Source organism: Tupaia chinensis, unplaced genomic scaffold (assembly GCF_000334495.1).
Source record: "Tupaia chinensis unplaced genomic scaffold, TupChi_1.0 Scaffold000176_1, whole genome shotgun sequence".
Lineage (NCBI taxonomy): Eukaryota > Metazoa > Chordata > Mammalia > Scandentia > Tupaiidae > Tupaia > Tupaia belangeri.
In genome coordinates this window covers 371959-386229 of record NW_006159651.1, presented here as the reverse complement: position 1 = coordinate 386229, position 14271 = coordinate 371959, and the positions used below count along the sequence as shown (strand labels likewise).

Sequence of the window (14271 nt, the reverse complement as noted above, 5' to 3'; positions counted from 1 at the left end):
AGAGTGCTTAGAGAGCCTCGCCTCCGCCTCTGCTGAGCCTCTTCACGCCCTCCAAATCCGCCCTCCAAATCCTCGCTGCCCCCAGGTAAATACCTATTGACCTTTGGCCCCACTTCTTTTACTTTTCTTCTCTTCCTCCTTCTTTCTTCTGCAAAGGCCTCCTGCTTTGGAAATGAGGCATACCCCAGGAAAACAGGTTTCAGGTCATCGCTGGCTCAGGGCTGGGTCCCTTCCATGCTGACAAGATGGATTTTCTTCTCGACTTCCCTCTCTGCTCCTCCTCAGGCCTGCACCCTCTTCCTCCTTGATTCCTACAATTCCTACAGGGTCTCTCTCTCTCTCTCTCCCTCCAGCCCAGCACTACAGAAACCACAGTGCAGAGATGTCCCTCCCCGGGCAGGAGGGCCTGAAGCTCTGAGCCCCCGGCCAGCAGCAGCTATAACGCCATAGACACGCAGATGAGTGAAAACGAAGAAAACAAGTCAAACCCTGGAGCAGCTGCGGAGCTCCCTGAGGCCCTCCCGTGAGATGCCTGGAGCCAGCTGGCCTTCAGCTCTTGTGTCTCGACTTCCCACCATCACCCACGGAGTGAGTCCCCTGGCTCTCCCCCCTGCAAAGTCCAGGCCTTGAGATGGCAAGTCCGTGTCATTTCAGGATGAGAAGGGGAAAAAACCTCCCCGGCTTTCTGGTGTCTGTTGCTGCTTCTTTACAACCCTGGGACCGTGTCAGTGACCTGGCAGTTAAGTCAGTGAGAGAGAGGTGTGGAGGCCACAAGTCTGAAGGAGACAGGAATCCCCAGCCCAGGCCCAGGCATGGCGCTTCCAGAAGCAACGATCGTTCATTCTTTTGCCCATTTTCACAAAAGCCGGTACCGACCCCGATTACCCTGGCCAGGACTCTCCTGCTACCTTGGTGGCAGTTCTGTATTCACCTCCGGGGGGGTGGGGGGGAGGCGTGAGCACAAGCGCAGGCAGTGGGCCGGGGGAGGGGTAGGAGGGTAGTCTTATTTAACCTTGTATCTTGGATGAATGCTTCACTTTTTAAAAAAATTGTTTATTTATTTAATTCATTTGTTATTATTATTATTTTTAAATTTGACCAGAGGAGAGAGAGACAGAGAGAGAGAGAGAAAGCAAAAGGAAGAAAGCAAGCCGCCAGGTCTGGGATTCGAACCATGGCCTGCCATGTGGGAATCTAGCGCCTTTAACTACCACACCACCTGCCGGCCCTGAATGCTTCCGTTTTGTCTAGGACATTCTAGTTCCATGAGCGTTCCTCATTCCACATTGGAAGCAGCTTCTCCTTGTGAAGTCACGTAAAAATTCTCCTTCCTGGAATGCTGCCTGATCCAATTCGCGTGTCATCCATCAGAACCCCCTCGAGAGAAATAACCTGGAGGTTGTCACTGGGACATCAGGGCCCTGACCTCGACTTACGGGCACCGGAAATAGCCTAAGGGACAAGTAAACCGGGGCTCTCTTGAGAGACCAACCGACTTTCTAAGCTGCCTCATTGATGCCTGCCTTTTACTCTTTATTTTATATTTTATTTTATTTATTTTATTTTTTGTTTTGTTTTGTTTTTTGTTTTTTGGAGAGGTTTTTGCTATAGGGCGTGTGCGCTCGCCAGACAGACAGAGAGAGACAGAGAGATAGAAAGCGAGAAATCATCGCCCAGGGAGATGGCCACGCCGCAATCCCTTCTCCATTCTCCTCTCGGGATCTTGGGCACGCACGCACACGCGCCCGGCGTGAGTTTTAAGCCACCGGGTCCGGGATGCGAACCGTGGTCGACTACGTGGGAGTCCAGCGACATAGCCATTATGCCAACTGCTGGTCCCTATTTTATTTTTTTGCTATACGGTGCATGTGTTTGCTGAGAGAGATAGTGAGAGGGAAATTGAGAGATCACCCCCCGGGGGGTGGCCACGTCACAATCCCTTCTCCGTTCTCCTGGGATTTTGAGCACGCCCGCACAAGTGTCCGGCGTGAGTTTCAAGGCACCAGGTCTGGGACTTAAACCGCGGCTGGTTCTCCTGCTTTTGGTTTCTGACGGCATTACTGTTTCTTCCTTAGTTACTGGAGACCAGGGTAATCAGCTGTCTGTGTCCTCTGCCGTTACCATAGCAATGCTCGTCAAGAACAGGAAGGTGCCAGGCTAGCTCCATAGCCTAGTGCCTAAGGGAGCCAGACCCCACGTGGTGGACCGTGGCTCACATCGCAGCCCGGTGCCTTGAAAACCATGCTGGGTGCTTGTGCGTGAGTGCCCCAAATCCCAACGGGGTGGAGAAGAAGGGGTGAGTGTGACCACACCCCATGGGGGAGGGTACCTTCTCTCTCTCTATCTCTGTCTCTTTCTGTCTCTGTCTCTTTCTGGTAAGTGTGCATGCCCTCTGGCAATAAGTAAATAAACAAATAGGAAGGTGTTGAGTTTAAAGAAAGGGTTGGGGGACCAGCAGTTAGTGTAATGGCTATGTCGCTGGACTCCCATGTAGTTGACCATGGTTCAAGTCCCAGACCCGGTGGCTTAAACTCACACTGGGCACGTGTGTGTGCATGCCCAAGATCCCGAGAGGAGAATGGAGAAGGCATTACGGCGTGGCCATCCTCCCTGGGGGGTGATTTCTCACTTTCTGTCTCTCTCTGTCTTTGTCTTTCTGGTGAGCGCACACACCCTATAGCCAAAAAGCCTCTCAAAAAGAGAGAGAGAGAGAGAGAGAGGAAGAGAGTTGGATAACGTGGGCTATTCCTGGTGCTCCTGGTGCTTGGCCCCTGTCTTCCCCGGTTTCTGCCTGTCTCTTCATCCCTTTCTGGATCTGCTTCCTCCCTGCCCCAGCACTCCCTCCTTCAGTGTTCTCTGTCCTCCCCCCCTTTTTTGGTGGCCTTCATTCTGGATGTTTCAGCTGTCCCCTACTTACAAATGACTTTCAAATCCACCTCCACCTGTCCTAATCTCTAGCTCCACCCTCGCCCCTGACTCGAAGCAATTATCTCTTACCTCAGTGGATCTGTCGGTCATCTAGTCATTCAACAAACATTCGCAAGCTCCTGCTCTGGGCCGGCACTGCCGATGCTAGGCCCTGGGGAAGAATGGTGCACGAAAGCCACTGCCCCTGCCTTCATGGAGAGCCTTGTTCACTGCGTGTCCCCCCCACTCCCTGTACCCCTACCACGATGGATTAGCAGGGACCGAGCCTTCCGTCCCAGGGCCGGGTCCCTCCTCCTCCTCCTCCTAGGGACCTGGCTCGGCACATTCCTTCCTCCTCCATCTTCTCCCTCTAGCTTTCCTGGTCCTCTCCCACCAGCGTCCAAACACGCTCCAGTCAGTGCATGCAAGTGTCATCTGGGGGTAAGACCCAGGTTTCAGGTTCTGTCCCCCGCCAGCACAGGGGCATGCAGGGGTGGGGACTAAGATCTTTGTTGATTTAAAGTTTATTTGTGTATATTTTCCTAGAGAGCATTCCAAACGGGGTCCTCAAGCTGTGATTCACCCCGAGACTCAGCCAGCCAGGATCACAGGCACACGCGTGTGCACCCGGCATGTACAGGAAAGCCCTGGGAGGCGGACAGACCTGCTCACGTGGGTCCAGGAAGGCCCTGGGAGGTAGACAGACCTGCCCACGTGGGTCCAGGAAGGCCCTGGGAGGTAGACAGACCTGCCCACGTGGGTCCAGGAAGGCCCTGGGAGGTAGACAGACCTGCCCACGTGGGTCCAGGAAGGCCCTGGGAGGTAGACAGACCTGCCCACGTGGGTCCAGGAAGGCCCTGGGAGGTAGACAGACCTGCCCACGTGGGTCCAGGAAGGCCCTGGGAGGTAGACAGACCTGCCCACGTGGGTCCAGGAAGGCCCTGGGAGGTAGACAGACCTGCCCACGTGGGTCCAGGAAGGCCCTGGGAGGCAGACAAGAGACCTTCCCACGTGGGTCCAGGTCACTGCCACTGTGTGACATGATCAGGCCCTGAGGTTTGGGTGTTTCTGTTTTGTGTTCCTTTGTTTTGGAGTCAGGGCCTGGCTATGTTCCCCAGGCTCACCTCGAGCTCCTGATCCCCCAGATCCTGCGGGGCCGGGATTACAGGCATGGCCACAGCACCGGGCTGAGGCTTTTGCTCCTAACACGCTCCTCGGCCGGCCGTGTGGCTGCAGAGGCCCCTGGGCTGAGCATCTGGCTGAGACCTGCCCAGTGCTTCACCCGTGCACTCGCTCCCAGCCACGCCTCTCCTTCCACTCCTGCATTTGCTATTTCCACTTCTTTTTATTTTTAAGCTCCCCCCCACCCAGGTTTTTGCTATAGGATGTGTGCATTCACACAGAGAGAGAGAGATAGGAAGAGAGAGAGAAAGTGAGAAATCACCCCCCAGGGAGGATGGCCACGCTGGAGTCCCTTGGCCTCCATTCTCCTCTTGGATTTTGGGTATGCACGCACACGCGCCTGGTGTATTTTTCAAGCTCCAGGTCTGGGACTCAAATCGTGCAGTCAGCCATTACTTGGCTATTTGACCTTTTGGACTGACGCTCCACTTTCCTTACATTTCTTCTCTGTCTTCCAACTCGTCACTTTATTTGTTGGTAGAGATTTTCTTGGCCTCTCGGGCCTTCTAATCCTTCAAGTGAATTTTGAATTCTCTCTCTCTCCTTTTCTCTCCTTTTTGTTTAGTTTCGAAGAGATCTCTTTTGTTCTCCGCATGTTCCTTTGTGAAATGACATCTCTTTGGGACCAGCAGATGGCGCAGTGGTTATGTCACTGGACTCCCACATGGCCAACCCACGTGCATGTGTGCCCAGGAGCCCAGGGTGAGAATGGAGGAGAAGGGACAGGGGCATGGTCATCCCCCTGGGGTGATTTTTCACTTCCCTCTGTCTCTGTCTCTCCCTCTGGAAAGTGCACGTGCCCTAAGATTATAATTAATTAAGTATGTAATTAAAAGTGCTGGGAACCATTGCTAGAATAATGGTGTAACCGAGAGAAGAATGGGTCTTGGGAGCGTGAAGTCAGGCACATTGGCCCGAGATCAGCGAGGAAAACCATTACAGATTAGCGAGGATCATTCGTCTCAAGACAGGCCCAGCCGGAAAGAGTCTATGCAGTGCCCCGCCAGGACCATGAGGGGTGGGTGTCCCAGATAACAGCAGCTATCTGGGCTGCCGGAGTCAATCCTCCTTCAAGGGCCTGCTGTTCCCCACGTCGCAGCTGGAGATGGCTCACCTTACTCCCTGCGGATGACAGCACAGATCGCCCGTGAGACTGAGCGTGCGTCTCTGAACCCGGAGGGTCGACGTCCTCCCTTCCCGCACGTTCGCGTGTCTCTCTCTATTCTCTGCACCAGTTCTTCGCTCACACTGTTCACTGGACTGCATCCAGCGGCTGGTGCCCGAGGAGGGACTGAATGACTCGCCGCTGAAAGTGAGGCTACCACGCGGAGGCTTGAGGACGCGGAGGGACTTCCTAGACTGGTGGTAAGTTCTTCCTCAAGGGCCGAGGGGGAAAAGGGTGACATGACGGGACAGCTAACTTCTTGTCACTCTGAGTATAAAAAATCGTACAGACTTTATTAAAAGGGTCAGAAGGGAACGTCAAAAAATGAAGTTAAATAAGTCTGTAAAAAAAACAAAATTAGAGGCTATGGATCCAAATGTTGAACAGTTCACAAAAGTGGAACGGCCAATAAATGAACTTTTATGATGCTATTGTGAAATTTATGAAGAACAAAAGAAACTTACAAAAAGGGCCATGATAACAAGATTCTTCTCAATAGATACACTCAGGACCCCTACAAGCACTTTTTCATTTTTTTTTCTTTTTTGGGAGAGGTTTTTGCTATAGGGCACGTGCGCTCGCCAGACAGACAGAGAGAGACAGAGAGACAGAAAGCGAGAAATCACCCCCCAGGGGGATGGCCACGCCGCAATCCCTTCTCTGCTGTTCTGCTCTCAGGATCTTGGGCACACACGCACACGCGCCTGGCGTGAGTTTAAGCCGCCGGGTCCGGTACTTGAACCGCGGTCGACTACATGGGAGTCTAGCGACATAGCCATTACTCTAATTGCTGGTCCTTAGAAGCACTTTTTAAAAAAGAATTATTTATTTAATTTTATTTATTCATTAATTTATTTTATTTTGGCCAGAGACATACAGAGAGAGAAAAAGTGAGAAAGCAAGCCACCAGGTTCGGGACTCAAAGGCGGTCAGCCATGTGGGAGTCCAGTGCCTTAACCACCACGCCACCTGCTGGTCTTCCCTAGAAGTACTTTTATTTCATCCACGTCATCTCCTTTACCTGGACCCTCCCCGGCTCCCGATGAGAACTCCAATGAGGAACTAATGACCTTGAACCACTACCGCACTTCGAAGGACTCAGCGGCTGAAATACCAATTTGAATGTCTTTTTATAATGGATGAACTTGCATTTTTTGGTACATCAATTTTATAATTTCTGTTGATTTTATTTTTATGTTCTGTAATATGTGAGAGATGCAAATTGAAACAAAGCTACTAGGAAAAAAAGGGGAATATTATTCTCTGAAGATATAAAACACAGGAAGCAGCAGTTAGCATAATGGCTATGTCACTGGACTCCCACGTAGTCTACCGTGGTTCGTGTCCCAGACCCGGTGGCTTAAAACTCACGCCGGGCACGTGTGCGTGCGTGCCCAAGATCCCGAGAGGAGAATGGAGGAGAAGGGATTGCGGCGTGACCATCCCCCCTGGGGGGTGATTTCTCGCTTTCTGTTTCTCTGTCTCTCTCTGTCTGTCTGGCGAGTGCACACGCCCTATAGCAAAAACCTCTCAAAAAAAAAAAAAAAGATATAAAACAGATATATGATAGGTCTTGGCATTAGATGAGCTGAAGACTTTTCAGTGTTTCCAGTTTCCAAAACTAACGTATTAGGCTAACGAACGTGCTGAAAATGGGTTGGGGTGAATTTACGTGTTTAAGACAGGATTACTTTCAAATATGCTATGTACTACTTACTCGTTCTTTCACCCAGAAAAACGTGAACTCTTCAAAAAGTGAATGGAAAATACATATTGTGGATTTGTATTCATGGAAAACTATGCATGGATTTAAAAATATTTTGCACCAAAATAAATTCATGGTTTAATTCTATTTTCCACGAACTTTTTAAAAATAGAATTAAAATATTAGTTTATTTTGGTGTGAAATATTTTGAATTCCATTAACTTTTTGAGACATCCCACACGCATGTGCATGCATGCCCAAGATCCTGGGAAGACAAGATCCTGGGAGGAGAATGGAGGAGAAGGGACTGCGGTGTGGCCATCCCTCCTGAGGAGTGATGTCTCACTTTTCCCTCACTGTCTCTGTTTCTGTGTCTCCAGTGAGTGCATGAGTCCTAAGACAAAAAAACTCATTTCTAATAAGTGCTTCTAGGGGTCCTGGGAGTATCTTTGAGACAAATCTTGTTATCGTGGTCCTCTTTGTAAGGTTCTTTTGTTCTTCATAAATTTCGCAATAGCATCATAAATGTTCATTTATTGGCCATTCCACTTTTGTGAACTGTTCAACATTTGAATCTATATCCTCTAGTTTTTTTTTATAATTATTTAATTTCATTCATTATTATTAATATTTTTTATTTGACCAGAGAGTGACGAGAGAAAGAGAGAGAGAGAGAGAGAAGGAAGGTGAGAAAGCAAGTTACCAGGTGTAAGCCTCGAACAGTGGTCAGCCATGTGGGAGTCCAGTGCCTTAACCACCACGCCACCTGCTGGCCCCATATCCTTTAGTTCTAATGAGAGCCTCCGTCACTTTAGAAAACACAGCAGCTCGCCCTTTTACAATGGACTTCTTTGTACTGCTTCCATTCCTTCCTCTTCTTCCATGTGCTACTGCGCTTCCAACTAACCTGGAAGTCCACGGACCGGGGCCCCCTGCTGGTTTCTCGCAGTCTGGGGGATCACGTCTCGAGGGCCCTAACGGGAGTGCAGCTATCTGTGAATCTTGAGAATAATACTCCTGTTGTTCATATGTATTCTAGATCTCTACCACATGCCTGAAATATGAACAATAAATTTCACTACTTTTTTGGGGGAACCAGCAGTTAGCGTAATGGCTATGTTGCTGGACTCCCACGTAGTCGACCGTGGTTCGTGTCCCGGACCCGGTGGCTTAAAACTCACGCCGGGCGTGTGTGTGTGATCCTCAAGATCCCAAGAGGAGAATGGAGGAGAAGGGATTGCGGCATGACCATCCCCCCTGGGGGGTGATTTCTCGCTTTCTGTCTCTCTGTTTCTCTCTGTCTGTCTGGTGAGCACACACGCCCTATAGCAAAAACCTCTCAAAAAAAATTTTCACTACTTTAAAAAGTTATTTGGGCCAGCTGGTGGCATGGTGGTTAAGGCAGTTAGATCCACGTGAGTCTGGGACCCTGTGGGTGGAAAAACACACTAGGCGTGTGTGTGTGTGTGTGTGTGTGTGTACCCACATTTCTGAAGGGAGTGAGAAATGGAGAAGGAATTGTGATATGGCCAACCGCATGGGGGTGGTTTCTTACTTTCCCTTTCTGTCTCTGTTTCTCTGGTGAGCACGTGCATCTTTTGGGAAGATTTAAATAAATTTTAAAAAGCTCTTTAAAATCTGATCATACATATATTATCATACATACTTCATGGAATGTGAGGGCTCAGTGATGTTCCTGCAATATGCTTTGTAGGATTTGGGACCAGCAGGTGTTGTAATGGCTGTCGCTGGACTCCCACATAGTCGACTATGATTCGAGTCCCAGACCCGGTGGCTTAAACTTACACTGGGGCGTGTGTGCCCAAGATCCTGAGAGGAGGGGGGGGGTGATTTCTCGCTTTTTGTCTCTCTGTCTCTGTGTCTCTGAGAAGCGCACACGCCCTATAGCAAAAACTTCTCAAAAAAAAATTGTAGGATTTATCCATATGAGACAGTCTATTAATTTCTCTAAAAAACGCCCCATTCCCAACTGTGGCTCTTAGCTAAAGCCGTTTGCACACCCTGCCTTACCGCTAACTCAAGTCGCCCAGGCCCGGCCGCGGTGGCACAAGCAGGACAGTGCGTGCACTGTAGCTAAGGCCACGTGGGAGGCTCAGGCCGGCTCCCAGCCCGACCTGCGCAGGCCTGGTGCGATAGCGTGTGTCTGTGGTCGTCACTAGGAGGCTGGGGCAGGATCGGGAGATGGCAAGATCTGTCAGAACCCTCTTCCTCTCTCTCTCCTGCTCTCTCACCCAAAAAAGAAAAGAAGAAAGAAAAAAAACAATTATGGTCATCTGGTGGAGGTGCCATTGTCATTATGAAGTCTCCACTAACCAAAATGTATCTCTCCTATAAACATGAACTATTTATAATAAAACAATAAGCCATCTTTTAAGAGAATTATTTTATTTAACTTTATTTATTTATTATATAGTATTGTCATTATTATTTTCCAGTTTGATTAGACAGAGAGAGAGGGAAAAGAAGAAGGCAAGCCACCAGGTCCAGGACTTGAACTGTGGTCGGCCATAGAGGAGTCCAGTGCCTTTGACCACCACACCATCTGTCAGCCCTGCCATATTTTAATGATCTTTTTTTCTTTTGCCTTCTTAATATGAATAATCTTATTATAAATGATATATAGTAGCTTTCACATTTTTGCTATACAGCCCTGTGAATTTAATTTTAAAGAGATTTTTGCCTTAGGGTGTGTGCACTCACCAAAGAGAGAGACAGAGACAGTGAGAGGTAAAGTAAGAAATCACTCCCTCCAGGGGGGATAGCCATGACACACTCCCGTCTCTCCCACTCTCCTCCAGGGGTCTTGGGCCCACATGCACATGTGCCTGGTGTGATTTTCAAGCCACCGGATCTGGGACTTGAACCATGGCCAGCCATGTGGAGTCTAGTTACATTACTGCTATGACATCTGCTGGCCCCTGGTTCTACGAACTTTGATAAATGCTCAGTGCCGTGACTACGAGCACCAAGATACAGAACATTTCCAACTCCTCCGAAGCTCCGTCGCGACCCTGCATGGCCCACCCCTCTCATTACCCCCTGTCCAGAATACCACTCATCTGTTTTGTGTCTCAATTGTTTCGCCTTTTCTAGAATGTCATGTGGATGAAATTCCACACTCTATAGTCTTTTGCATCTGGCTTCTTTCCACCTACTAAAATGCATTTGAGAGTCATCCCTGGGCCAGCGTGTGTCAGTGGCTCTTCTGTGGCTGAGCAGCCTGCTACGTGTGGGTTTCCCAGGGTGTGCATGCCCATTCATGTTTGTTCGGGTTACTCCGTGTGCGCATGTGAGGGCGAGAGGGGAGAGACAGAGAGGCCCCCTCCCCAGGGTCTCACGCCATCATCCCTGTTCTCTAGTCCTCAGCCTGTCAGCTCTTGGGCACTTGCACGTGTGCCCAGTGTTGTGCAGACAGACTAGGCTGGGGATTCGAACCAAGATCACCATGTAGGCTCCCCACGTATGGTAACGCACTCACGCCCTACCACGGAGACGTCCTTACTTCCAGGGTTTGGATAAAACCTCTAGAAAACCTGTATTTACATGCAGGTTTTTGTGTTGGACGACATCTTAATGTTTGACAAGAATAGGATTATGGCAGAATAAAGCATTGTCTAACTTTTTCTAGAGCCGCGCTTCACTGGAAGTGGGCCCATTGCTCTGCGTCCGGCTGGATCCTGCCGTCGGCGGTCACCACGTGGGGCAGAGTGAGGGTGGGATCTGTCTGTGTGGACCGAGCGTTGACCTTCACTTCACACTGGCGCGCCCAGTGCACTGGGTGGGAAGAAGGGAAATTTACAGTGCACGCGAAGCCCGCACCGCCCAGGGTTCCCTGTCCCAAGGCGACATGGAGACTGCGTGGCTACACGGCACTCCTACTGAAACAGACCGCTGGGTTTACTACTCCACCTGCTCCTCCTAAGCCCACGCTGACGGCCCTCGAGAGGAGACGGTGAGCGGTGGAGGGTCTACGACCAAAGGAGACTTTGCCAAGATGAAGCAAGCGCGGAAGCTGAGCGCTCGCTGTCTCTGAGAAGACTGTCCTCCCGTGACGTCGCCCTCCGGTGGCTGTCCTCTCACTCTGTCCTCAGTAAAGACCGCACCTTCCGTGTTTTCCTGGAATAAGATCAGGATCGAAGTGTTGGGTGGGAAAGTACCAAAGAGATGTCGGGAGGCTTTTTCAAAAGTGTGGTGAAAAGTAGGGACCAGCAGTTAGCGTAATGGCTATGTCGCTGGACTGCCACATAGTCGACCGCAGTTCGCATCCCGGACCCAGTGGTTTAAACGCACGCCGGGTGTGTGCGTGCGTGCCCAAGATCCTGAGAGGAGAATGGAGGAGAAGGGATTGTGGCGTGGCCATGCCCCCCCGGGGGGGGGGGTGATTTCTCACTTTCTGTCTCTCTGTCTCTTTCTGTCACGCTCTGTCTCTCTGTCTGTCTGGTGAGCACACGTGCCCTATAGCAAAAACCTCTTAAAAAAAAAAAAAAGTGTGGTGAAAAGTGCTGAGCAAGTCATTTTTCCTGGAGTTAAGGAGGTAGATGATTTCTTTGAGCAAGAGAAGAACTTTCTTATTAATTGTTAAAAGGATCAAGGATTCCTATGCAAAAACTGGCAAAATGACCAGATCTCATAAAAGGTGGCACGGTGGTTAAGGACACTAGACTCCCACATGGCCGACCATGGTTCAGGTCCCGGACCTGGTGGCTTGTTTTCTCACTTTCTCTCTCTCTTTCTCTCTCTCTCTGTCCCTCTCTGGTCAAATTAAAATAAGTAAATTAAATAAATAAAGTTAAATAAAAGAATTCTTAAAAAAAAAAAAAAAGCTGCTGACGACTGTACCCACAGTGCAGCCAGCCCGCTTGCATGGCTTGGCTTTGGAAGAGCCTCGTCATCAAAGTGCCCGTGGAAGGTTGCTGCGCTGTTTGGAAACGAAGAAGTGGAGAGTCGAGTCTCATCGGGCGACCTAAAGCTGACGGAGCTCCTCCGGTGCAGCGTGCTGAACGTGGAGGCCGCAAGGAGCTCCCGTACCACCGCACCAAGCCCTGGCTGACTCTGAGAGCTCAGAGCTCTGGGGAAGCCGGTCGAAAAGCACAGGTGTCGAGTTGGCTGAGGCACAGCCGCAGGGGTGCCGCCAGAAATTCGAACAGCTTTCTGAATCTGCAAAGGAAGAGTCGGCACTTTGCAAAAGGAAGAGAGTGGCAACGTTTAGAAAGAATCGAATCGAAATGTCTGGACTGGAAGTGAAGCAGGCCAGGGACAATGCCTCCCTCTTGCAGAGCTGCCCTGACTTGTGCAAGAACTACTGATCGGCTTTACTGTGAAGGAAGAGGATGAACGTGAAGGAAAGCACGTGTCACTTGCACTTACATCATAACCACAGACGATTAGCTTTGACTTTAGCTTAAAGCTACGTGAATAAATATTTTGATTTTGAAAAGTCTTAACACCTAACCAAAATATTTTCATTGTGGGACATTGTAATGGTTACATTGCTGGACTCCCACATAATCCACCGCGGTTCGAGTCCCAGACCAGGCAGCTTAAACTCACGCCGGGCGCGTGTGTATGCATGCCCAAGATCCCAAGAGGAGAATGGAGGAGAAGGGATTGCAGCATGGCCATCCCCCCTGGGGGGTGTTTTCTCACTTTCTATCTCTCTCTGTCTTTCTGGCGAGTGCACGCATCTTATAGCAAAAACTTCTCAAAATATATATATATAGTTTTTCATTGGAGGCTACTTGGACAAAACCAGCCTTTTCCTTATGCATTTAATACCTCCAAGAGGGCAGAATCTAAATGCTGGGTCCTCCTGTACTTTGCAGTTACTGAGGGTTGGGAATGCGTATGTTCCCGTGCCCCTGTCCTTACAAACCAATTATTGTTAAGGAGTTGCCACTTAAATAACTCAGCTACTTGTTATCAGCTAACGGGCGCTATGTTCCTTAATTAGCTCATTGTTCCCTCTCTCTGGATTCTGCAGTCACCCGAGCTGTTTGTACCATAACAAGAGCAGCAAAATCTCGTCTTTATACACTTTTTCTGTCTCCATTTTTATAGTTGGGATATAAATATTTGAAGGGAGGAAAATACTAGGAGATATATATATATATAAACAAATAGTAATGCCTAGTTTAGAGGTGGCCAGGCCTACATGAAGAACGATGTGAACTCCCTCCTTAATGATTGTGTGCCTGTGTATGTGGTTCAGTTTTTTTTTAAAATAAAGTATGTAATAAACTATTAAATCATGAAAAAATGTAAAACATAACTCTAACAAGGTGAGAAAACACAGAGTCACAGATGAAGGGAGGAACACATGCATCTATATACAGAAGGAATACACATACTTTAGTAACAAGCTATCTGAGACCACAGGGAAGTACAGGGCATGTGCAGCAGAATAGAAGAAATAGTGCTGATCTTGGGACCAGCAGTTAGCGTAATGGCTATGTCGCTGGACTCCCACGTAGTCGACCGCGGTTCGAGTCCCGGACCCGGTGGCTTAAAACTCACGCAGGGCGCATGTGCGTGCATGCCCAGGAGAGTGGAGGAGAAGGGATTGCGGCGTGACCATCCCCCCTGGGGGGTGATTTCTCACTTTCTGTCTCTCTGTCTCTCTCTGTCTTTCTGGCGAGTGCACAAGCCCTATAGCAAAACAAACAAACAAACAAAAAACAAAACAAACAAACAAAAACCCCCAAAAACCTTACCCTAAAGCAAAGCAAAGCAAAGCAAAGCAAAGCAAAGCAAAGCAAAACAAAACAAAACAACTCTCCAAAAAAAAGAAGAAGGAATAGTGCTGATCTTAAAATGTATGGCCACCCTACCTACCAGGACCACCACAACATCTGTGTATGCCGCAGCCTCCATGACAATATCTGTGCCCACCACAGTCTTTGCTGACCTTGGAAACCACCTCTGCTTCTTAGACCACCCCAAGCTCATCGTGTCCGAGAACTCCTCAGTCTCAACCACAGTGTGCACCCATCACAGCCTCCACAGCGTCTGTGCCCACCACAGTCTCCACCACAACCTCTGAACCGCAGCAGGCTCTGAGCACCACAGCTCCCCGCACAGCCTCTGCGGTCATCCCCCCGCAGCCCCGGACCCCCACCCCCCCCCGCACACCCTCTGCGGTCATCGCGCCTGCCATGGGGTCTGGGCTACTCACAGTCTCCACCACAACCTCTGAACCGCAGCAGGCTCTGAGCACCACAGCTCCCCGCACAGCCTCTGCGGTCATCGCGCCTGCCATGGGGTCTGGGCTACTCACAGACTCCAGCCAAGCCTC

At 49.7% G+C, this 14271-nt stretch overlaps 1 pseudogene; it reads left to right on the top strand.

The window, feature by feature from the left end:
• The window catches only part of LOC114007442 (sorting nexin-5-like), a 15437-nt pseudogene extending 3151 nt beyond the window's left edge, over positions 1-12286 (top strand).
• Positions 12287-14271: the final 1985 nt, after the last annotated feature.